A 25,896-nucleotide genomic window follows, 5' to 3' on the forward strand; every position below is an offset into this window, starting at 1 on the left:
ACCTAATTGCTGATGTAGATAATCCCTGTAGTCAATAACTGTTTTAACTCTTTAAACTGACCATTCAGGCATGCTGTGACCTGACATATAGCAAATCTGGCTTTTTCATTTAGAGCTCTAAGAAAATGAAAATGTGATTGAATTTTCAGGGCTTGCATAACACAGAAAGCGTCTAATAGACTTAGTTTACACTTTCAAGACATAATATTTCTCAAAAATGACATTGTATTTGGCTTAAACTAAAAATATTTTATCCTTTATCCATTCATTTAGTCATCATTTTTTCAGGTGCTGAGACAGCAGCAAGCCAAATTTTCCTACCTTCATTCTAGAAGTGAAGACATACTCCAAAATATAAACAAATAATCCATAATATAATGCCATATGCTCTTTTAGAGAGTGATCAGTGAAGAACTTTGGTCTTCTGTCAAAGCTGTGATAAACACTAGCAGAGTTTATGTCTGGTTATTACTAAAATATACATATAAATCAATTATTATGTATATAAAATAAGTCCAGAAAATATTATTTGCTTCATTCAGCAATCCTTTTGTTAAATGTGCTCCCATGCCTTGCAGACAACCTGAAGAAAAATATAGAAAAGGAAAAAAAATGTTGGCATTTATCGGAAAGTCACAAGGGGCATCTTTGAGAATCCAAAAATAAGAGCTGCACGTAGCCATGCCAAGGGATTGGAACTAAAAAGTGGGAAATTATCCAAAGATTGGTTTTCTCCATTTCTCCCTTTCTGAAGCCATGTTTTCTCTACTCTGTACTTTGCTTTGTGAAATATTTGATTTATTCCTACCTCTGCACGCTGACTTTATTTAATTGCACATGACCTAACATGGCCAAATTCTCAAATGATCAACCTCTTTGGTACATTATCTATGATCCGTCTCATCCATTGTTTCATTTTAGAAATTGAATGTGGATAGATTTTTTTCTATGTAAGAATTGGGATACTTTATTAATAGAAATTGCACCTACTAAATATTTGTTTTTGGTATTTGAGCAACTCATAAGTTGGAACACACAGGAAATGTGTGCTTTTTAATTTTGTTTTCAGATGGATCAGTTCCAAAGTCTTAGAACAACATTTTATTTATATTGCTTCCCCGATAAAGTGTAGTAATTCCATTTGAACTTATACCATCCTGAGTTTTGGATTTCAAAATATTATAAATATTGTTTTTAAGGAAGTTTGATGGCTAAATAATTCCTTGGGAATCCCAGTGCAATATGGTTAATAAATATTGGATAAAGATATTTGATGTTCCTAAAGTCTTCCCTGACATCATTAAATGCTATGCTAGTACTAAATTCATAAAGGCAGCAATGAGATGTTAAAGCATTTCTTGTTCAAAATATTTTCCAGTGAAAGTATTAATAGAGGCCTTGGTATTTGGGTACATCTCAGTAGAGGGAGAGGAGAAATTTCTGCTAATTCAGTAACCACTATTTACTCTGAAAAAGTGGAAATCAAACAAAATCTTCATCACCATATGCTATGTCAGGCACTGAACAGAGAAAACTACAAGACGTGCCCTTTTTCCTTCAAGTTATTATAACCTGAGAACATTTATTTTGCTTTAAAGAAACTGATTTTAGGTAACACAGGCGAGCGTAAGTCACACATACAGTAACCAGGAAGTTAATATGTGAATGAAACAGAAACAGGAGAGAGGGACTGGTTTTATATAGATAGAGATGCAAACCTTCTAAGGGAAGGAACAACTGATCTTCTCATGTGTGTTAAATACCTATAAGGCACAAAATAACTTAATTGATTTCTATTCTAAATCTTTTCACTGCAGTTCACTATCTGTATTTCTGTTTTCTTTCAACTTTCAATTATATAAAGGAATCATAGGAGGTGAGACAAAAATATATTGTTCTAGAAGTAAGAGAGGCAAATAAAATATATTATTAAGACTACATATATGCAGAATGCAACAGAGAGAGAAAATATTTCTCATGGTAGAGATAAGGAAAAAAGTAAAAACAAGACTGTGGAAATTGCCTTAATGATGGCATCATGATACATAAAGAAGATGGTGAGAACAGAAGGTAATTGAAAAATGAAAACTGAAATTGAAAGCAGGAATTTGAGGCAGAGAGTTTTTAAAACATTATGTAATATTTAATACATAGAAAAATGCATACATTAAAAAACTACTTTTTCTGAAGCCATCATTTATATAAGAACTAGAACAATTCATATGTGTGCTCCTACTTTATTTTATCACTATCCTGATTTTTTTGTCATTATTTCCTTTCATTGTAAAATGGTTTATAACACATACATACATGTCAAAAGAAAAGACTGATAAATTTGACATCAAATTTAGACATTTTGATAAAAAAGGAGGAAAAATGATCCTAAAAGATATGCTGTCATTGATAAAACATATTTGCAAAATGTATAATTGAGAAAATATGAGAAGGAAAATGAAATATAAAATGAAAAATCAGCAAAAAATATAAACAGTTTATACAAAGGGAAATACAAATGGCCTATAAACACATGAAAATGCATTAATTCCTACTGGTAATCATAGAAATTTAAATTTATGTGACAAATAATATATTACTTTATCACCCATGAGATTGGAAAATATTGAAAAGATTAATATTAATATGCCAGTGATGCACTGACAAATTGTGAGGAAATAGTGTTTTCTGTGATTGCTGATGGGAGAGCAAAGCAGCAGAGCAATGTCAGAGACTAATTTGGCAATATTAACACTGAAAATGCACACACACTATGAATCAGCAGTTCTAATTTTAAGAATCTAAGATAGAAAAACCAAATGCACATATGCCTGTGAAGGCATATTAAGGTGTTTACTAAAGCCTTGCTTGCTAAATAAAAAACTAAAACAATCACAATTCCCATAAATAGGAAAATAGTTAAATCTAGTTTGTTTATTTGACAGAATAATATATATAGCAACTATGAGGAATAAACTAGATCTGTATAAGTTAACATGAATAGATAGAAAACATATTCAAGCAAAAAAGAAAACTGCAAAATGGTATACACACATGATATTGTTTATTTAAAAGTAAAAATCTGCACCAAAAGTGTTATATATTTTCTATGCATGTATTTGGATATATAAACTGTCTTTTTAGTGTCTGTGAGAAGGATGCATACTGAATCCAGGCAAAGATAAGGAGAGGGGAGGCTGGTGGTCAAAAAGAACTCAAACTTCACATATATCATTCTCCTTATTTTAAAATAACAATGCAATACATATTATATCTTCATGGAAATGGATTCATGGGATTATCATAACATGAACTATGCAAATAATTTCTCTTCCTTTGACACTATGCTTACCTAGTATCTTATAGTTTTGATATCCCTCTCCAAGGAAATGATATGCTTAGATTGACAGAATAAATTGATTCAGTAGCCATGTATTGTGGGTTGAATAATGCCCCCCCCAAAAAAAAATATGTTCAACTCCTAACCCCCAGTTCCTGTGAATGTGACTTTACTTGGAAATAAGGTATTTACAGACGCAATTAGTTAAAATGATGTCATACTGGATTAGGGTGGTTTTTATCCAATATGACTCATGTCTTTATAAGAAGAGGGAAATTTGGACATGAAGACACAGACACAGAGGGAGATGGCCACATGGAGATGGAGGTAGAGATGGAGTTATGCTGCCACAAATCGAGGAGTGGCTGGGGTTTCCACAAACTGAAAGAGGCAAGGAAGGATCCTCCCCTAAAGGCCTTAGAGGAAGCAAGGCCCCACCAACACCTTGATTTCCAACTTCTATCCTCAAGAATTGTAAGAATAATTTCTGTTTAAAGCCATTTGTTATGGTGGTCCACAGTATTTGCTAAAGGATAGGTGCAGAGGTTAAGAGAAAGAGGGAAGTCAGAGAGGAGTCCAAGGTTTTTGGTCCAAGTTATAAAAAGAATACAGTAACCATTAATTGAGATGCGTAAAACTGAAGAAGGGGCAGGTGGGTGGATGATAAGGATGAGTTAGATATTTCTTAATATATGTCTGTTCTGTTTTACATTGTAAATTAACACTGGAAATTCTGGTTAATAAACCATTACTTTTGAATGTGGTTAGTGTCTCTTTCTCTTTCTCTGTAAGATAGCACCACTATCAATGTATAGGTATAATCATGAATTTAGACCATAAAGAAGAGGAGACGACTACATTTTGGCTTTTGGCAGCCAGCAGAACAGTCCACCAAGTGAATTTTTCTAAGGATATCTCTGCTTTACCATCTGCCTTCTTTCAAACATCAAGACCATGGTGGATGAAATGTGAAATTGAGGCATGGGGTAATCTATTCTACCGTCGAACTTAGAAGAGAAAGGGGAAGAAGGACATGGGTTGTACCTTCCAAGGGTAATTATTTAGTAAGATGTACCAAGCAGGAAAGAGCAAGCAGCAAAAGACAAACCGTATCAAATATGACTGTGTCTCCTTCTGCTGCCGAGAGAGATCATGAAGGCCAAGCACAGTAATCCTTCTATTGTGCTCCTTCCTCCTAAGTGTCCCTGCTTTGAACACACACCTTCCCTGAAGGCTGATCAGCACAAGGAAACCATTTGCCTTCTGCTTAATTCCAAATACCCTAGACGACTCCTTTATCTTCTCCTGCTTCATAGGTTCTAGCAAAGGACTGGGTAAAGCTTCTTTTGCCAAGGATGTTCACACCAGTTTTAAATGTGGTGGGCTATAGTGGTAGCTATTATTTTCTTGCAAAAAATGGAAACTTAATTGGCTAAGAAATCAATTATCTAGCAGATGTAATTGTGAAATTTGTTTAATGACCTAAATACTTTCTTGGAACTTTTTCTGGGGAGATTGGCACAGTATATACAAAACAATAATTCAAATGGCACACTATGTTTTAGTAATCATTTTACCAAATATGTAGCAATACAGTTCAAAAAATATTAAATATCTATAAAAGCTCAAATATAACATGGATTCTTAAGTCAGGGACACTGTCTCTTCAGGAAACAGATAATATTGTCCTCTTGGAAAATCTATAAAAGAAATATAATACTTCCATTTGTTTCTTTGATGATAGAAAAATAAAAGTAATTAATATTAATAAACACTGTGAGTCAAGTGTCTTTTCTCTGACCATCCCGTTTAAAGCAGCATCCCAGTCGGACTCTGTCACTTGATTCTTAGTGTGGTCATAGCATATATTATATTAGCAGCTTATAATATTTCTTTACTTTTTGTGGTCCTTCTCTTCCCCAACAGTGTAATCTATAAGAGAGAAAACAACAGGCCAGGCTTCTTTACGATCCTAGAGAAGTGCATGAGATACAGGAAGTATTCAATAAATAAATATGCAAAGAATAAATAAATTAGATATTTAGAAAGAGATTTGAGCAAAAGTATCAAGCACTATATAAATTCAATGTGTTGTTCAGAAGGCGACAAAGGATTCCATATACCTCATACTACATTTTCAAAGGCACTCATTCACATGGTATATTTATATATTTGGGGGTAAGTATACTTACCTGTGATGTCTTGGGAGAATAGTGTACTCAATCTAAACGATAAGGCAAGGGTTAAGAAAATCAAACTTAATCTTTGTTTTTTCTCTTGGCTTCTCTTGCTTTCCATCATATCCTGACATAGTTTAAAAGAAATTTTAATGTCACATATTCTATGACATGGAACAATTCGCTGACGGCTTCCAGAAGAATTTTGAGAGTAATTTTTATATCATACTTACTGAAACTTAAATTACTCTGTTGTCTTCTGAATTGCTATGGAATACTCCTATTATAAACTCTCAAGAAGAGAGTTTATTATTGCTTTGCAGTTCTGCCTTCTGCTTAAATTTAGAACATATGTTTCAGATATAGGTGAAAATTTCTAATCTATTTTCTAAAGAATTTATTTTGAACAAGTTACTGTTTAATTTTTTTTAGATTTATATGTTTGTAATTTATGACATAATTATTAATAATTTAAATGCTTTTTGTTTGTAGTACATACCTGCCCTTAAGCTAAACAATTTTGCCAAGAGTAGATTGAGAATAAATAATATTTACATACTGACATTTAGAGAAACTTAACAGTCATTGAAGTTTTCTCTGTGCAATAAATACTGGGTAAGAATATTTCACTTCTGGATATGTATCTAGGCCTAGTTACCCAATTGATCAAAAATTTAAATTTTTAAACAACTGTTTTTTCATATGTTTTCTCTCTTTATATTGCAATCTAATGCAGATAAGACATTAAAGAATGCCTATCAGTAAATCTTCAGAATTTTCAGTATTTAGCCTCAGCTCAAGTTTTCCAGATTACTACCACTGAGATGGAGATAAATATACTACACATCTTCCACAATGATTTAACAGAAGTTGAACACTCTTTTTCATGTTTCTTTCTAAAAGTGTAAATTAAATGTCATAATAATATTACTAACCACAACTAACATTTTTATGTCCTAATGATGTGTCAGGTTAAGCACAAAGAACTAAGTACTTTATACATATAGTTTCATTTAATTCTCACAGCAACCCTATGAGATAGGTCATATTTTAGGACCCAGGAAAAGCCTTATGGAGAGGTAAAGAAATTTGCCTTAAATTAAATAGCTTTAAACAGGACTTTACAACTCAAGGTCCCAAATTTTAACTATGCATGACTATAAAGAAATTAATACAATAATTAATTATCTTATATGAGACAACTTTGTAATTACATAGTAAAAATTTTTAGTAAAGGTGAAAATATTAAAGTCTGTTTAAAATTATGTCTATAGTTATTCCTAATATTCCTGCTTCCTAAACATCTAACTTGAGAGGATTTGAGCTGATCCCTATTTAAAACATACTGAGACATTACTGCTATTGTGCTAAACAAATCTGTAAATGGAATAAATGTGATCTCCAATATGTCTTTCTTTGTTATTCTAAGAAAAATACATTACATTTTTAGCACATTATACAAAGTTCAAAACTTTAATCATTTCCTTTGACCCATACAGGCTTTTATAAATTGTTAGTTATTTGCATTAGAATGTTTCCCATTTTCTAAACATATTTGAAAAAAAGTTCATTCAAAATAGGCTGCATAAAATATTCATATTTTACCTATAGATCATAACACTTTGCATTAAATAAATATATTAATAAGTGAACAGCAGTAATAATACAAATATCAGAAAAGTAATTATCCAAAATAAAAGCAATAAGGCGTTTGTGGCTATAACATAACCACTTGATTGCTCTGCAGTTGTCTTAAAATGCATTTGTAATGTGTGGTAGGCTGAATAATGGACTAAAAAAAAAAAGTTCACATCCTAATACCTGAAACCTGTGACTGTGTTACGGGACATTGTAAAAGACTTTGCAGATATGATTCACTTGAGGGTTTTGAAATGGGAAAATTTCCCTGAATTACCTGGATGGACCCAATGTAATCATAAGGGTCCTTGTAAGAGGGAGGTAGGAGGATTAAAGTCATAAGAAGGTTGTATGATGATGAAATCAGGGATTGGAATGATATGCTTTGAAGAGAGAGGAAGGGGCCATGAGACAAGGAACGAGAGTAGTCTCTAGATGATGGAAAGGGCATGGAAATGGATTCTCCTCTGAAGTCTCCAGAAGAAGCATAATCTCCAGAACTATAAGAGAAAAAAATTGTCTTGTTTTAATTCAATAACTTTGTGATCATTTGTTACAGCAGCAATAGGAAACTGATGCACAATGGCTGTTAAATGAGACTTCTCAGACTTCCACCTCTGGTCAAGATAAGTACCAAGAACTGATTTACCTTCACATGTGAAACAACCAAAAAACAAAAACAATATATGAAAAACAGTTTTCAAGACACAGGTTATCAAGCAACAAAGGATAGCCATCCCTGAGAGGCAGGAAACAAACAAAATGAGTCCTATGACTGTCTCCGGTTACAGCCTTGAAAGAGTTTCCAGATCACGGCGTAGAGGAAGATACTAGGTATAGCCTGGAGAACACACTGAGCTAAAATTAAGGAGTGAACACGACAGCTATTTTCACAGGGCAGTACCTGAAATCAGAGAGCAGCTGCACAGGCACTGTACTCTGGAGATGTGCAAGTAAAGAAACTACATGAGTCCAGGGAAATCAGCTGTAAGAATTATACTGAGCAAGGCTTGGAAAACACACAGGGCTAGGAATAGTGTCAGACTACAAAAAGCTAGCTAGACTGGAAAAACTCGTGATTCATATGGTGGAGTACTCAGAAAGGTTTTATTTTGGTAGAAATAATTATCCATAAGCTGAGCACTATAAAGAAACACCTAACAGATAAAACAAAACAAAAAAACAAAACAAAAAAAAAACAAAAAAAAAACAAAAACCATGATCTGAAAGCATCACACAATTCCAATTAACTTATCTGAGTCTCAAAAGTTCAAGAATATTTATAGAAATATAAAAATATACAGACAACATGGTAAATTTTAAAATGAATGGCATCCAATCAAATATCACTAGTTATGAAAAGAAGCAAGAAAACAAAACCTGTAATGAGCAGAAACCAGTCAATCCAAACCAATCAATAATTTACGCAGATACTAGAAATATCAGAGGACATTAAAGCCATTATTAAAACTATTCTATTAACCAGAGACATCAAAGACATTTTTAAAAGACCAAAATCAAATTTAAATGTATTAAAACAACAGTATGTGTGATAAAAAATGCCCACCATTGAGCAGTAGTAACAAGGAGCTCCAGCCCCCTTCATTATCAAGAGAGGTTAGTGGGGGGCTTGGACTTCTATTCTATCTGGCAATACAGGCAGCACCAGATGTAACAGAGCTGAAGAAGTATCAGAAAAAGCCAACTAAAATAGAAGGTTTCAATATGATCCAGAGAGTCAACATAACACATGCAAAAAAAAAAATGTAAAGATTTCAATAAAAAGCACTCATAATCCAAGAACCAGGGAGATCTGAAACAATGATAAAAGACAATGAATGGCTTTCATTCACCACTTGAATTTTCTGCATTATATTTTATAGTGAAAACCAAAATTTTAACATGTAGCGTTGTAGTGTTAAATGTATATGAAGAAAATACTTTAGATGATTATATTATAAACAGGGGAGTACACAGGGATATAAAGGAAGGTAAGATTTTGATACTGCACTTGAACTGGTAAAATGAAAATAACAGTAGACTGTGATGTTATGGATATATAATATAATACCTAGAGCAACCTCTAAAAGAGTTATACTAAGAGACGCAATCAAAAACACCATGGATAAAGTGCAATCATGGATATAAATATAAAATTTCAAACTAAAAAGTTTGAAGAAAAAAAACTCAAAAGAAAATCCTCAGGATCTAGGGCCGAGGAAAAAAAATTTAGAATTGATGCCAAAAGCAAAAAGTTCTTAAACTCAATGAAAAAATTTTCCTCTGTAAAACATTCTGTCGAAAGGACAAAAATGCCTGCCACAGAATGGGAGAAAATATTCTCAAACCATATATCTGACAAAGGACCTATACCTAGAGTATGTAAAGAACTCTCAAAACTCAACAGTGAATAAACAAAAATACAATTCAAAAATAAGCAAAAGATAAGAAGAGACATTTCACTGAAGAGGACATATACTTGTCAAAAAAGAACTTGAAAGGATGATAAATATTGATAGTCATTAGAGAGATGCAAATTAAACTACAATAAGATATCACTATACATCTGTCAGGATGTCTAAAAAATACTGACAAAACTAAACTCTGGCAAGGATGCAGAGAAACTGGATCTCTCATACGTTGCTCGTGGGAATTTAAAATGGCACAGTCAGTCTGGAAAACTTTGGTAGTTTGGAAGTTTCTTTTTTTAAAAAAAATAAACATGTAACTACTTTTTTAATGGTTTCCATGGATTAAGGAGGGGATGGAGAGGAAATGGGTGCTGCTATAAAAGGGCAATATGAGGGATCATTGTAGTGATACAATGTTCTCTACCTTGGCTCTATTTATGTCAATATCCTGATTGTAATATTTTATTATGGTTTTGCATGATGCTACCATTGAAAGTTTCCAGGTAAAGAACACATGGGGTATCTCTGCATTAATTCCTACACCTGCAAGTGAATCAGCTATTATTTCAAAATAAAAATTGTAATTTAAAGTAGATAACTGACTATTTAAGCACAAATAATGAAAACTAATTTTGTTGTTTATTTATAAGTAAAATACATGACAGGAGGAAATAGAAGTATACTATTTTAAGTTTTGTATGCCATAGGTGAAGTTGATAACAACACTTGAAGTGAACTGTGATCAGTTACAGATACATAGTATAAATCCTAAAGCAACCATAAAATAACACAAAAAAGAATTATAGCTAATAAGTCAACAAAGAAAAAAATGAAATATTAAAAATATTTATTTAATCCAAAAAAAGTGAGAACATGTGGAGTAAAAGAACAAAGCACACAAAGGACAAATACAAAGCAAATAGCAAGATAATAGACTTAACTATAACCATATAAAAATCACATTAATGTAAATGGTGTAAACTCTCCACTTAAAAGGTAGAGATTATGAGATTGAATACAAATAGAAAGCACAATTTGTATGCTACCTACAAGAAATGCACATTAAATATTAAAACATAAATAGGCTGCAAGTAAAAGATTTAAAAAATATCATTCTAGTACTAATCAAAAGGAAGTTGGGGTGGCTATAGTAGTAGCATATAAATTAGATTTTGGACCAAAGATTTTAGAACAAAAAGGTACATTTACCAGGTCCTTTCATAATGATAAAGGAATCACTTCATCAAGAGGACATAATCCTAAATGTTTATGCTCAAAATTATGAGCTGCAAAATATGAAACAAAAGCTAACAGAATTGTAAGAAGAAATAGAAAAATCTACAATTAAAGATGAAGATTCAAGATGCTTCAATCAATAGTTGATAGAATATCAGTAAAAATGAAGAACTGAAAAATATTAGAACCTAATTAGGCTTTAAAGAGTAGGGAATACTCCCTGGTGTAATGCTGCCTTTATACAAAATGCTAGAAATGGATTGGCTTTTAGAAAGGGGATTTATTAGGTTACAAATTTACAGTTCTAAGGCCATAAAAGTGTCCATACTAAGGCATCAACAAGAGAATATCTTCACTGAAGAATGGCCAGTGGTGTCCAGAACACCTCTTTCAGCTGGGAGGCATGTGGCTGGCACCTGCTGGTCCTTTGCTCCAGGGTTTTGTTCCAAAATGGCTTTCTCCAAAATGTCTCTGGGCTTCTGTCTTCGCTCCTCTCTCTCAGCTCCTGTGTGTCCTTGCTTCTTTCTCCCAGGGTGTTTCTCTCTAAGCATCTGGGGTCCTTTCTTAGCTTTGCTGGGGCAAACTCTGGGCTTCATCTTAGTTTAGCATCTCCAAACATCCTTCTGTCTGCATCTCCAAGCATCTCCAAGTGTCAACATCTGTGTGGTCTCTTAAGCTCTTTTAAGTACTTCAGTAAGCCAATCAGGACACACCGTGAATGGGCAGGGTCCACACCTCCACAGAAATAATTTAATCAAAGGTCTCACCCACAGTTGAATGAGTCATATCTCCATGGAAACACTCAATCAAAAGGTTCCACCCTAATCAAAAAACTAATACATCTGCCCCCACAAAATTGCATTAAAGAACATGACTTTTGTGGGGAGCATAATAGATTCAAACCAGCACACTCCCAACTCATTTTATGAGGCCAGCATTATCCTGGTGCCCAAACCAGATATAACAAAAATAGGAAACTACAGACCAATATTCCTCAAGAACTTAGATGCAACAATTCTGAACAAAATTTTAGCAAATGAAATCCAAGTATTGATAAAATATATCATGAGCAAGTGGAGTTTTTCCGGGAATGAAAGATTGGTTTAACATTCAAAATCAATCAAGGTAATGCATCATATTAACAAATTAAACATATATGATCATCTCAATAGATACAGAAAAAGCATTTGACAAATATAATATTCATTTTTGATTTTTTAAAATCTCAAGAAACTAAGAATAGAGGAAATTTCCTCAACTTGATAAAAGATATATATGAAAAATTTAAAGCTAACATCATACTTAATGATTAAAGACTGAATACTTTTCCCCTAATATCAGAAACAAGATAGAAAAATCCGCTTTCCCAAGGTCTAGTCAGTATTGCGCTAGATGGATTAGACAGAGCAATCAGACAAAAAAAATAAAATAAAATAAAAGGTGATAAGAAATAAAAGTCTTTACTCACAGATAACATGAATATCGATTTGGGAAATCATATAGAGCCTACAAAAACAAAACAACAACAACAAAAAAAAAACTAGTGAACTAATAAGTGAGTGGTTATCAAAATTGTAGGATACAAAACCAATGTGAAAAAACAAATTTCACTTCTATATGCTAGTAACAAGTATAGGAAATTGAAATTTTAAAATTACACCAAAATTTTTATAATTACACCAAAAACATGAAATGCAAAAGATAAATCTGACAAAGGGTGTGAAAGAACTGTACATGAAAAACAACAAAATGGCTGAGAAAAATTGTAAAATATCTACACTTTCCAAGGAAGGTATACTGATAAGCACACAGAAAGGTGATCAACATATTTAGTCATTAGGAAACTGCAAAATAAAACCATAATGAGATACCACTATGTACCTAATAGAATGGCTAAAACTAAAAACACTAGCCATAACAAGTGTTTGAGAGAAGGTGGGAGAACTTGAACTCTTATAATGCTGGGGGAGTGCAGAATGGTGAAACCATTTTGTAGAACAGTTTGGCAGTTTCTTAAAAAGTTATACATTCTTGTAACATATGAATCTATCATTCCACTCCTTAATATTTACCCAAGAGAAATGGAAACATATGTCTGTTCAAAGATTTGTATATGAATGTTCTTAGCTGCTATATTTGTAAGAGCCAAAAACTGGAAACAATCCAAATGTCCATCAAAAGTTGAATGGATATTCTTCAAAAAAAAGAAAAACTGATTACATTGTGATACATCCATACAATGGAATAACACTCAACAATAAGCTATTGAGACATGCAACAACATGGATAAATGTCAAAAAAAATACATGCTTTATGAAAGAAGCCAAACCCCCAAAATTGCAGTCATACTGTATGATTCCATTTATACAATGCAAACTAATCTAGAGTGACAGAAAGCACATCTTGAGGAGGGCAGGTTGGAGAGAGGTGGGAGGGACGAATTACATATGTGCACAAGGAAACTTCTAAGGGTTATGGTGAATTGAATTGTGTCTCAAAAAAAAACCATATGTTCAATTCCTAACCCCAGTACCTGTGAATGTGACCTTACTTGTAAATAGGGTCTTTGTAGATATAATCAAGTTAAGATGAGGTCAAAATGGATTAGGGAGGGCCCTGTATCCAATACCAGGCATCTGTATAAGTGGAAACACAGAGATACACAGGGAAGAAAGCCATGTGAAGATGGAGGCAGCTAATTGGAGTGATGTAGCTGCAAGCCAAGGAATGTCAGGGATTGCAGAGTACCACCAGATACTAGGAAGAGGCAAGAAAAGATTCTTCCCTTGAAACTCCACAGGGAGCATGACCCTATGGATATCTTTATTTCAGACTTCTAGCCTTGAAAACTGGAGAGAAAATTTTTGTGGTAACTTATATGGCAGCCCTAGGAAACTAATGTGGGAGTGAAGAATATATTCATGATCTTGATTGTGTTGATGCCTTCACATGTGATCAGAAAAAAGTCATAAACTCCTCACACATAAGAAGGATATAAAGGAGTCAGTAGTAGTTTAAGAGAGGATTTTGAAAATAATTTTTGGAGTAAATTGTGATTTTGTCATAGTTTCCATACTTCCCCTTTGATACTTCTCCCTGTATTTGAAGTCAATAGAGAGGAACTGTAAAGAGATTCCTTAGAGAACTTAATGTGTATCCCTGCAATTTGAGGACAAGAGTGGACTGAAGTCCTTTGTTGCCTAGAGCATCTAAAATGAGAGAGCTACTTGCTTTGACCTATATTGAAAGAGAGGTGACTACATTCACCTGTGATGTACCTAATCAGTGATGTTCCTAATCAGAGTCTTTTGGACAAAGATGTATGAATATTATCTGTGAACTAGTTAGACCATGCACATAAGATAAAACTATTGTAAGACTGGCTTATCAAAGAGGGCTGCCTGCAAAGTAATGGACTGGAACAGAAGGAAGCTGAAGAACAGCAGGTGCTTAAGGTCCTCATATAAATCTGCATGGAAAGGCACTCACTCATGTTAAGGGAGATGCTAAAGATTCCCCAGCATACTCAGAAGAAGACACAAAAGCACTCAGAAGAGAAAGCCAGCTTTGAACACCTGCAAGTCTCACATAAGGAGACACCAGTTACCACTTTATCAAGTAGATAAGAACTTACATGCTTCTCTTTTCTCTTCTCCATTCTGTCCACACACATCTTCCCTGCTTTCTGGTGGCACTCCTCACTCCCGGCATCAGAAACTGCTTTTTGCCAGCTCAGGGAGAAGTGCAGGGCCAGCCGTGAGAGAAATCCAGCCACTACCTCTTTCCTATCACAGGCCTCTCAGCTGAAACAGATCTCAGCTGGGAGTGGTGGGGAATGCTCCTACAGTAAATTAAACTCAAAGTTTTGATTATTATATAGAATTGGATGCTTTTCTAAATTGATAGTTGTTTTTTTTGTTTGTTTGTTTTTTTGTTTGTTTTTTTGTTTGTTTTTTTGTTTTAATTTGAGGTGGACAGCAAGCTATGTATGTTGTCCAGAAATATCTTGGAACTAGCCAGAAGCAAAGAGAGAAGGTATAGACCCTACTGAATTCATATACAATGGGAGACAAAGTTTCTTCATGACTATATACTACTAGTCACCACTTTTAAAGTATTGTGATTCACTTAATAAACAAGAGAATGCTGATAAATCATTAAAAATAGTTTCAAATTACTTTTTGACACAGGATTTCAGAAATAGAAAGCAAAATAAGGTCAAGTAGGATACAGTTAATCAAACCAGATTTTTTACAATCCCTGTGAAAGAGGTAACAAATGTTTCTTTGAACACAATGCCACTGATGATAGCACTCCTGGCGATAATAGACCTGTGAACGCAAGAACCTTGTGTCAGAATGACCTTTAAATATTATAAATATTTATAATAGAAACCCTCATACTCCTATGTAAGTATAATTGAAAGGACTTCAGTCCTTTCTACCTGAAAATAAATACCACATCTAGGTTGGCAGCTTTATTAGCAATGCTTAAAGTAATGTTTTCATTACTGCCTCCCCTGAGAACCCAGGGCTAGGAGTCAGCAACTCTGGGTTTTATGTTTTTGTTTTTGTTTTTGGCCCTGTTGCTTGCTTAGTGCACGACTCTGAGAAAGCTACCTGACCTATTTAGCCTCTTTAAACATTTGTTAAAGGCATATACCATAATTACTCCAAATTAGTCATTTGTGCCCTCTTTTGAACATGTCAGGCCTGTACATGGTGTGGTTTGACAGTATCTGGAACTATGTCTTACCTTGTACTTAAAAGAGGCATGTTTGGAGATTTAAACAAGTAACTGGCAAATTATTGAAAGATTTGCATGCTGCCTACAAAGAAAACTACAAAATTTTGCAGAGAGAGATTAAAGAAGACCTAAATAAATAATAAAGAAATTAACCTTGTCCAGGGATTGGAATTCTCAATATCATTAAACTCTCAGTTCTCCTAAATTGTCAATTCAAAGCCATCCCAATACAAACCCCAGCAGGCACTTTTTGAAGTTGACGGGTTGAGTCTAAGTGAGACTAAGATACATAGAAGAATGCAAAGGAATTGGAATAGCCAAAACTATATATATATGTGTGTGTGTATACATATATATATATATACACACATCACTAGCTGATTTCATTGCTTACAGAAAACTGTGGTAGTCAAGCAAGTTTGGTGTTGAATTATGTACGGACAAATTGATAAATAGAATTAACATATATGGTCAATCAATTTTTATAAAGTTGCCAAAATTCAATGGAGAAAGAAAAACGATTACAATGGAAGATGCTAGAATAATTTAGTATTCCTGTGGAAAATATATATCTTCTCCTCTAATTCACACTGTACATAAAATGTAGTTGAAGGTGGATGATAAAGAAAAATATAAAAGTTAAAACATCTAGAACTGAAGAGAAAAATATATTTGTGATCTTTGAGTAGACAAAGATATCTTAGAACACAAAGAACACTAATGATAAAAGAAAAAAATGTTAGACTTCAACAACAACAAAATACTGGCTGATCAAAAGAAGTCACCATTAAAAACTAAAAAGGTAAATCACAGACTTAGAGATATTTGTAATGTATTCACAACTGAAAAAGAACTAGTGCATAGAATATATATAAAAATCCCCACAACTCAGTAATTAAAAAAAACAAATACAATAAAAATGAGCAAAATGTTTGACAGATACTTCCCCAAAGAACTGTTTTATTATAACAGTCTAATAAAAACATGAAAAGATGTTCAAAATTAATCATCATGCAAGTACAAAATAAAGCCATGCAAGACATCACTTCACTAGAATGGGTAAAATTAAAAGAATGATATTATCAAATGTGGGTGAGCATTGCAGTCACTGAAATCTCCATCTATATTGTTGGTGATAGAGAAACTGGTAGCAATACTTGGAAAACCGTTCAGCAGTTCATTATAAAATTAAAATATACCTGCTTGGTGATCCAGAAAATTCATCTCTATGTACTTTCCCAAGAAATGAAAACATATGTTCCCAAAAGACTTGTATATGAGTACTTATTACAGTCTCATAATGCTGAAACCTAGAAACAACTAAAATATCCATTAATAGTGAATGAAAAAATTGTGGATATTTTATACAAGAGAATACTGCTCAGCAGTAAAAACAAAAGTGTGATTGGTGCATAGGTCAGAATGGATGAATCTGACAGAAGTAATTTGAACAAAAGAAACCAAGTATATAAAAGTTCATTTATATAAAGTAACAGAATGGGAAAAACTGGTATTAGAAAGCAGATCATTGGTTGCCTGGAATAGGTAGAGGATGACTACAAAGTTGCAACAATAAAAAGACAAACAACCTAATTTAAAAGGGGGCAAAAGACTTGAATAGTCATTTTTCCAAAAAAGATATACAAATGGCTAATAAGTACATGAAAAGATGCTCAACATCATTGGCCATTAGGAGAATACAAATCAAAAGTACAATGAGATACCAGTTCACATCTATTAGAATAGCTATTATTTAAAAAATAGGAAATTGCAAGTGCTGGGAATGGTGCTGACAAATAGGAACCTTAGTACATTGTTGGTGGAAATGTAGGATGATGCAGCCACTAGGGAAAACAGTTTAGCAGTTCCTCAAAAAGGTAAACATAGCAATACCATATAGTCTGGCAATTCCATTTCTAGGTATATACCCAAAATAATCGAAAGCAGGAACTCAAACAGGTATTTGTACACCACTGGAAATAGCTGCATTATTTGCAATAGCTAAAAGATGGAAGAAACTCAAGTTTCCATCAACAGAATGGATAAACAAAATGTGGTTTATCTATACAATGGAATATTATTGTGCTCTAAAAAGGAAGGAGGTTCTGATATGTGCTACAGAAGGGTGAACCTTGAAGACATTATGTTGAGTGAAATAATCCAGACACAAAAGGGCAAATATTGTATGGTTTCTCTTGTATGAAATACCTACAGTAAGCAAATTCATAGAAACCGAAGGTCGATTACAGGTCACTATGGGCTGGAGATGAGTGGTGGGTTAGGAATTATTGCTTAATGGGTAAAGAGGTTCTATGTGAGGGATGAAAAGTTTTAGTAATAGAGGGTGGTGATGGTAACATCATATTATGAATGTAAATTATATCACTGATTTGCACACATGAAAATGGTTAAAAAGGGAAATGCTATGTTGTATTCTTTACCACAATAAGACATTTTTTAAAAGAAAGTATTATAAAACAAATTGCCTGAAACAATATGCCAGTTCTTCAAGGGAATCCTTCTAAGCTAAGGTTCAGGGTACACACTAGAGATTTCAGAAATGTTGCTTTCCTCTCAGCTGTTTCTCCCGGCGGGGGGCCGTAGGCAGCCATGGCTCCCAGCTGCAATGTCAGGATCCTGAAGTGGCACTTCCACAAGGACTGGCAGCAGTGGCCACATGGTTCAACCAGCCTACCCGGAAGATCTGCAGATGCAAGGCCCGGCAAGCAAAAGCATGCCACATCGCCCCACCCCCAGCGTCTGGACCCGTCTGGCCCATCGTGAGGTGCCCCACAGTGAGGTACCACACCAAAGTGCGAGCTGGCAGGGGCTTCAGCTTGGAAAAGTTATGGGTGGGCCAGACCGTCGGACCCCAGGAGGCGGAACAAGTCCACCGAGTCCCTGCTAAAGGAGTACCGCTCCAAACTCATCCTCTTCCCCAGGAAGCCCTCTGCCCCCAAGAGGGAGACAGCTCTGCTGAAGAGCTAAAACTGGCCACTGTAAGAAAGGAATAAGTTTCGTTTTCACATAGAGACAGCATGGAATAAGGGAAATGGAGGCAAAACCAGTTTAAACAAGCCCCAGACAAAGAGAAGAGAGAATCTGCCTGATGTAAAGAGACATGAGGTAGTATCAGAGGCGGGAACTCACAGCAAAAAAATAAAAATTTGGGGGGGGCATTGGCTAATCAGTTCAAAATCTCAATAATGAGCTAGTTGGCTCTCTGGGATTGGCTGTACAAATTAAAATCTCAAAAGATGAATTAGTTAGTGTTCTCGGATAGGCTGTAACCTCTGTAGTACCCAGTCAATGGGGAAACAGGGGAGGGACTTGCGAATTAGGAGTAGGAGATTTAAACATCGCCATTCTCTTCCTCTGGGGCGCCAGCCTTCCATGTGTTTGGCTGGACGCCCTATCTTGCAAGATTGTAAATAAATTCTTTTCTCCTCCAGAACCGAGAGAGCGTTTATTCCCTTACAGGTACCACTTTATTTCTGACAACTTGGGGGCTCGTCCGGGATCCAAAGCTTCGGAGGGGGACCCCCGAGGTGGACAAAGGGAAGGCGCGCCCCACTGATTGAGCGGTCTCGGACTCCGCCATTGGGGGCCCATCTCCGGCAGCTAAAGGGCCCGAGACCAGATGCTTGGATCTGCCGGTTGTGGATGAGAAAAGGGGGAAAAGAAAAGGCCTGCCTCTGGTTAACCAGGCAACTCCGTGCACGGACCAAGGTAAGGAAAGAAATATTATATTACCTTGGTGGTTAAAGCATTCTGAAAGTCTGGGGCTGATCCTGAGGGAAAGATGCCCAAACAAGACTCAGAATGGGGACATTCTGATGAGCCTAGAGCTGATCCTAAGGGAAAGATGCTCAGGCAAGACTCAGAATGGGGAATAGAGGCAGTCAGCCGGCCGGGAATAAAGGGAAGGGGGTACCTTTAGGGTCCCCGGGGAACATTCCTCTAAATAATCCATTGGGAAACATGTTAAAACATTGGGCTAAAAGTAATTGGACCAAGGGAAAGGGTAAAAGAAAATGATCAAATATTATTGTTATGTTTAGACAAAAAAAAAAAAAAAAAAAAAAAAAGCATTTTGCTGCCAAATATATTCTGGCCAAAATATAAGGCAGATAAGAGTTGGCTTTGTGCTGACCTCGTGTGTCATGTTAATAAAAATAAACCTTTTTCCAAGGCAGAATTGAACTGTGCCATGTGGTGGCTGCAGGGAAAAAAGAAACTAAAACCTGGGATAAGCATTCCCCCACCTTATGGTTTCCCCTCCCCCACTGGGGCGGGAACCATTAAAGCCTGAGGTTTTGGTGGAAGCAGTCTATGCCCCCAGGCAATTGGAGAGCCAGTTAATGCTGACTGCTCCAGTAATTACAACCCACCAAAAGTTAAAAAAAAAAAAAAAATGGAGAGATTTCCAAAAGTTTCTGTTTCTAAAGGCTCTTAAAGAAAGGAAGGTAAGAATCATTAATAAAAAGCCTAGCAAGGCTAGCTGAATAACAATTAACTTGATTCTTAAAATCTGGTTTATGTAAATATCCCTTTCTTGGGAGAAGAAAGGGAAATGGGAAAGAGGGCGGCTGTGAGAGAAAGAGAGAGACTGCATCCACCTAAAATAAAATTGGCTGTACCCATATCCCCAAAGAACGATGAAAGTTGAGGTTTGAAGTCAAGTGGTCTCAGGCTGGGAGAGTGGAGTGGCCCACATGCATGAAAAGGGTGAGTTTGCCCTGGGGGTTGAGGGTGGGCCTTCCGCCTCAATGCTCTAGAAAAGTTTTGCCGCCTCAGGACCCAGAGGGTGGAGCACATTCCCAGGGGAATGGGAAAAGCCTGGCCGCCACCCCACTGTTCAGAGAAGGTAGAGCCTTTACCCCGAAGAGGCAGAGTCTGGGTGGCACCCCGATGTTTAAGAAGGGTGGGGCCAAAAAGGTAATCTCCCCAACATCACCCCAGACTTTGAAAAGAAAAGGGCTGCCACAAAAGCCTCTAAAAAGGGTTGGACTCCCACTCCCTCAAGCCCCAAGAATACAATGTCATTCTGTTAATAACTCAGACTTTAAAAGGTCAGCTATATAAAGGAATTTTAGCCTAATATTCAGAGAAGATCCAAAAATCGATGAATGGCTGAATAAGCCATTAGAGGAAATATTCAGAGAGTCAACAAGCCAGGGAGGAAACAGACAAAAGTGAGATAGAGAAGTAATTGGAGCAGTTTAAAAAAAAAAAAAAAAAGGAGGAAGGAAATTTGTAGCATGGGGTTTGTGTGATTCTCTATTCATATACTTATGTGGGGCTAAACAGGTATTAATAAATACATTTACATATTTTAGTGTGCTGTGTAATTAAGTCTAAGGCATGTGGAAGCTACATTTAAAGTCCCTTAATGTGTGTATCAGGGTATACAGAAAGTTATATGCACATTTTTTAGGACTGTATTTTGATGCATTCTGAGAGTTAAAACTTCATGAATCTAATGGGAGTTTAAGTTGTATGTTTACACAGGAATGTGGGATAGTTGTATTTGTATGTAATAAAAGCATGTATATAATTACGTAGGAGTCTTTCAAACTGTTAAAGTTTGTCAGTGTGTAATTTAAAACTTGGCAAAAATTTCCTGTGTACTCATCTATAGTAAACTGAAGCTATTTCTTTGTGTCTTTATAGCGTATACTAGTTTGTGTGTACTCTAAAGCTGGGCAATTGTGTGCAGTTTCACAATAGTGTGAAAAATGAAAAAAAGTGAGAAAAACTGTGTAAAAGTTTTCTATGTATGTGTAACAGTAGTGTATTGGCTATGCATGCTTGTAAATGGGAATGTATGTCTGTTTCATATGGTTATGAGTGTGTATATAAGTTATATGTGTCTGTATTCCAGATATATGAGACTGTGTATTCTTGTAAAAAGCAGAATAATTTTTCTGATATATTTTGGGCAAAAGCAAAAGGTCCATACTCAAAGTGCAAGTAAATGTTCCTATAAAAGGGTTTAAGGTTCACTAAAGCTGAATTAAACAAACTTAGAACAGTGAATGGTTCATATCTCTTCCCAGGTCTCCATTTGGTAATGCCAGGTTGCTATCTTAACATTAAGTCTAATAGGAATAAAGACACCACATATATTGTCAAATACTACACACCAAGGCTTGTCCTCCTCTCCCTGGAGAGTGGGTTTTTACTCATCTAACAGCAAAACTTGTGTGTATGTTCAGGGTATGCATATATGTGAATCACGTATATTCAAGCATCACTAAACTAGGTGTACTAAAAACTGAATTTTAAGTTAGCATTTAAGAGTGGTAAGCCTTTTTATGTTCATTAATCTTAGGTTATTGTAAATTATTGTTGTCCTTTAGTCTAATTGTTCTAGCCTGAAATGTTGGTAAGTTGTGTCTGTACCTAAAGCAGGTATTAGCAGTTTTACACTAGGGGAGTCATTAGAGGGGTGCAAGCCATGTGTAATTTAGTACTTAGGCAATTACAAGGTGTAGGCCTTTGGTTTTTGGTTTGCCTTTCCCCAGGAGGACTGGAGAGCTCCCCTCCCTAGACACAAAGGATCTTTTTCTTAAGAATTATATACTGGCCTTGTCTTCTACTTTATCATCTCTCAGGCACCGTGGACTGCTGGCTCAGACCCCGCCTCTTGAATTTGCTGCCCATCGACATCAGCCTGGCAGCTGGGTTCTGATCCAGTCGTGGAAAGAATCCAAACTTCAACCGATCTGGGAAGGACCCTATCAAGTCTTGCTGACAACTGAGACGGCAGTCCGAATGGCAGAAAGAGGCTGGACTCATTACACACAAGTGAAGGGACCGGTGCCTGAACCAGACGATAAGTATCCAGCAACTCAACCTGAATCCTGGAAAGTGACTCCTACCTCAGATCCCCTAAGGATCACTTTAAATAGGCAACAGTTAAAGGAACATATTAGAAGGGAGAAAGGGCTGGATTAAACCCTATGTTTGCATTGTGCTCTGTGTATAGCTTAATGATGAAATTGCTTATGCTGATCATAATGTTCTATATTCAAGGAGTAACAGGTTCTGCTAAGCTGGTTATAAGTGTAGTCAAAGGCTTAAAGTCTCAAACTGTACAATTTGATGTTTGTCAAGTAATGAGCTGTAAAAATCTAAAACATCAGCAACAACTGAGGGAGGAATATAAGCATTTATGTAAGCAGACTGTTCAAATAGAAAGCAAGATTGTTGGGGGGCGAACATTTGAGAGTATAACTTATGAGACACCTAACCCTTGTTATTCTTCGAACACTGCTTGGTGGACCACACAGTATGAGGGATGGGTTTTACCCAGGTTGGAGGAAAAACCATTAAGGGAAACTTGGCTGGAATTTAACTCACCAGTACAAATTGACCCCAAGGTCATTAGAATACTTAAGACCAAAGACTTAAAGCAAACCACAGAAATAGAGACAGGTTATGGAAATACAAATGCCTGGGTAGAATGGGGCAAACATACCATCCAGAGTCTAAACAGAAGTGACTGTTATGCTTGTACAACCAAACAACCCACTGTTCAGATTATGCCCTTCCCCTTGGGGATGAAAAAGCATGAAAGGGAGTTTAAATGTATAACACTCCTCTTTCAAAATGCTACTCCTGGTGAAAGTTGTAGTACGTTGTCCTCCCTTTTCCCTCCAGTCCAGGAGGGAAGTGTCAAAGCCATACCAGCGTCTCACCTTGGTCCTGGAAACCACTCTGCCTGTCTCTCCAGATGGGAAGAAGGGCTCCAGGATCTTGGTACCATGGCTTTGTGTACACAGGTGTGGAATGTGAGCAAGGATAGTACTGGCAACTTCTCCAGCCTAACTATACCCTGAGCAGACCTCTGGTGGTACTGTGGGAAGGGCATCCTCTGGCCAACACTACCTGAAAGGTGGGGAGGAACCTGTGCTCTGGTTCAATTGGCTTTCTCATTTACCCTGGCATTTGAAAGTAATAAAGTACCAACCCAAGGCAAAGGAGAAAAGAAAAATGTACAAAGTGTACCTAGTTCCTTCAATAAAAAAATGTTTGTAGATAGTATAGGGGTTCCCCAGAAAGTTCCTAATGAGTTTAAAGCTAAAAATCAATTAGCTGCAAAATTTAAATCGTCCTTATTCTGGTGGGTCACCATCAATAAAAATGTCAATCATCAGCTAAAATTTATCAACTATACCAGGAATGTCATTAAAGAAATAGCAGAACAGTTAGATGCCACTAGCCGAATGGCATGGGAAAACAGAATGGCCCTAGACATGATGCTAGCTGAAAAAGGAGGCGTCTGTGCTATAGTTGGGGGAAATTGTCGCACATTCATCCCCAATAATACCGCACCTAATGGAACTATCATCAAAGCCCTACAAGGCTTAACAGCCTTATTTCAGAAACTAGAAAAGAATTCTAGCATTAACAACCCAGTCATAGAATGGTTGGAAAATTGGTTCGAGAAATGGAAAGGAATTGCAACATCTATTTTAATTTTCCTTATCATTCCAGCCAAAATGTTTATAACAGCTGGGTGCTACATAATCCCGTGTGCTCAAAGGCTAGTTCAAAAAGCCATCAAAACCACTAGAATCAAAAATAAGAAAGATCCCTATGATGAGGAATGTAAAAAAGCCCTTAGCAAATTTGAGAATCTAAAATGTGAAAACCAAAAGTGTTTAAAAAAAAAAGAGGAGGGAATCTGTAAGAAAGGAATAAGTTTCGTTTTCACATAGAGACAGCATGGAATAAGGGAAATGGAGGCAAAACCAGTTTAAACAAGCCCCAGACAAAGAGAAGAGAGAATCTGCCTGATGTAAAGAGACATGAGGTAGTATCAGAGGCGGGAACTCACAGCAAAAAAATAAAAATTTGGGGGGGGCATTGGCTAATCAGTTCAAAATCTCAATAATGAGCTAGTTGGCTCTCTGGGATTGGCTGTACAAATTAAAATCTCAAAAGATGAATTAGTTAGTGTTCTCGGATAGGCTGTAACCTCTGTAGTACCCAGTCAATGGGGAAACAGGGGAGGGACTTGCGAATTAGGAGTAGGAGATTTAAACATCGCCATTCTCTTCCTCTGGGGCGCCAGCCTTCCATGTGTTTGGCTGGACGCCCTATCTTGCAAGATTGTAAATAAATTCTTTTCTCCTCCAGAACCGAGAGAGCGTTTATTCCCTTACAGGTACCACTTTATTTCCGACAGCCACACAGCTGAGCGGTCCAGGAATGCCCATGCACAGTGTCTACAAGGAGAAAGCCAGGGCTATCACGGAGGAAGAGAAGAACTTCAAGGCATTTGCCAGCCTTCTGATAGCCGTGCCAATGCCTGGCTTTTTGGTATCCAGGTAAGGAGAGCCAAGGAGGCTGCAGAACAGGATGTTGAAAAGAAAAAGTAAAACACTGTTGGGACTTGTAATAAATCAGTAAAGCCGCCTCCACACTGCTCCCCTCTCACCCCCAGGTGATATCATTCTGTTAAGAAATGAGGGTGGGCTTGAAACCAGTGTCAGGGTTTAAACTGACATGTGTTTGGGTTACTCAGATACAATTCTGTGCCTTGCCCCTGGTTGCAGAGAAGCAGTTGAGAGAACTGTGAGCCCATTTGTATTTTAACATGTTTTGTCTGGACCTTCCATCAGCCTAACAGGCTAGTTTATAAACCCGATGGAAAGCCAAAAAAAGAAAAAAAAAAAAAAAATTGTTGTGTTTCTCTATGAAACTTGACTATGCCTACTTTAAGGATATCAAGTTCCAGGGCTTTGTTTGCTAAATCCTATCCATTTATCCAACCAAACCTCCTCCTTTCCTGAAGTTTCTGAGTCACTGTCTTCCATGAAATCCCTTTCTAAGCAGCTATTTCATTGTGTCCCTATTCCCAAACCATCATCCTCATGGTTGTGCTCCTATACGTGAGCCTTGTAGCTAAACCAGGACCTCTCTGGGGCATCAGCTAAAAAGCTCTTGGAGTTTAACAAGGCCTGAACACTAACATCTATCTCCCCAGTTGTGCGTACCTGAACTCTGCCCACCCGTTTGGCATTTTAGCTACTGTTTTCTGCTGGATTTCTTGAAATATTGCTCCATATAAGCATAGCTCAAGAATCAGCCAATTACTGAAGAAACATTTTCATGCAACTCTTTGTACTCACCTTTCTGATGTTCCCTCTCTCTCCAGGATTATTTTCCCTCAGCCCCATCCAGTTTTGCAGTTCCAAACTCATCCCTGTAAAACTGGCCATTTTCTGATTGGGCTCCATCCTCATGAACTGATAACTGTAAAATACCTTCAGAAAAAAAAATCCAGAGTACACGAGTAACTCACCATTTCTGATTACCATCTCTTGAGGTTTTAGCTGCTCTC

At 36.2% G+C, this 25,896-nt stretch overlaps 1 pseudogene; it reads left to right on the forward strand.

Annotated features, from left to right (window-relative positions):
- The first annotated feature begins 18,152 nt into the window (after nucleotides 1–18,152).
- LOC119544791 lies at nucleotides 18,153–24,931 on the forward strand (annotated as a pseudogene).
- The last annotated feature ends 965 nt before the right edge of the window (nucleotides 24,932–25,896 follow it).

Source organism: Choloepus didactylus, chromosome 9, assembly GCF_015220235.1.
Source record: "Choloepus didactylus isolate mChoDid1 chromosome 9, mChoDid1.pri, whole genome shotgun sequence".
Lineage (NCBI taxonomy): Eukaryota > Metazoa > Chordata > Mammalia > Pilosa > Megalonychidae > Choloepus > Choloepus didactylus.